Here is an 885-nt window from a genome sequence, read left to right as displayed (position 1 = left end):
ATGTTGAAATGACATTAGTTTGCATATTTGGTTGAAATATATTATTAAAATTATTTTTACGTGTTTTTAAAATTTTTGTTAATGTGGATACTAGAAAATTTTAAATTTTAAATGTGGTTTACATTATATTTCTAATGAACAGTTCTGTCTAAACCAAAGAGGAAAACACATGGAAATATCCTTGAGATACCAAGATCATAAATGGGGTGTCGTGACAAGAGTGAGAAACTAATTACGAGATGGTAAGAGTAGGTGGCAAATAAGAGACAGATCCTACACTGACCTTACTGTGTTGGCAGATGGGTAGCATGTAATGCCTAAACTGGTTTAAGGGTTCAGGATTGAAAACATGATTTTTCAGCTTTTTTTTTTTTTTTAATCTCATAATCAAAACAATTATGTTGTTGCTTTAATAATTTTAATTATATTTATAATTAAATATAAATATTTATAGTCTACAGCCATGCTATCCTGAACAAGCCCAATCCCGTCTGATCTCGGAAGCTAAGCAGGGTTGGGCCTGGTTAGTACTTGGTTGGGAGAGCACCTAGGAAGACCAGGTGCTGTAGGTGTAAAAAATAAAAAAGTTAAGGGATTGTAAGCTGACAAGGTCCTTGCCATCTGTGAGATCAACCAAGGGTTGCCTTGTCTAAAAAAAATTAAAAAATAAAATAAATATTTATAAATATAAATTAAACAATTTTAATTATATAATAGTTTTATTTTTAAAAAGTGTTATTGCAATTCCATCTCCTTTTTGCCTCCCACATGGTACCAAGTGCATTACATAAAGGTATTGAAAGGATTTTACCACAATCAACCCTTAAAATAAAATACACCAGAATTATAGGACAGGAAAAAAGTTCATTTCCAAGAGTAGAAATC

General features: G+C 31.0%; 1 pseudogene; it reads left to right on the top strand.

Moving 5' to 3' along the window:
* The first annotated feature begins 453 nt into the window (after positions 1–453).
* LOC120617164 (uncharacterized) lies at positions 454–572 on the top strand (annotated as a pseudogene).
* The last annotated feature ends 313 nt before the right edge of the window (positions 573–885 follow it).

This window comes from Pteropus medius, unplaced genomic scaffold (genome assembly GCF_902729225.1).
Source record: "Pteropus medius unplaced genomic scaffold, Ma_sr-lr_union100, whole genome shotgun sequence".
In the NCBI taxonomy this organism is placed as follows: domain Eukaryota; kingdom Metazoa; phylum Chordata; class Mammalia; order Chiroptera; family Pteropodidae; genus Pteropus; species Pteropus medius.
Note: the sequence above shows the minus strand (reverse complement) of the source record. Positions and strands in the feature narration are given on the sequence as shown.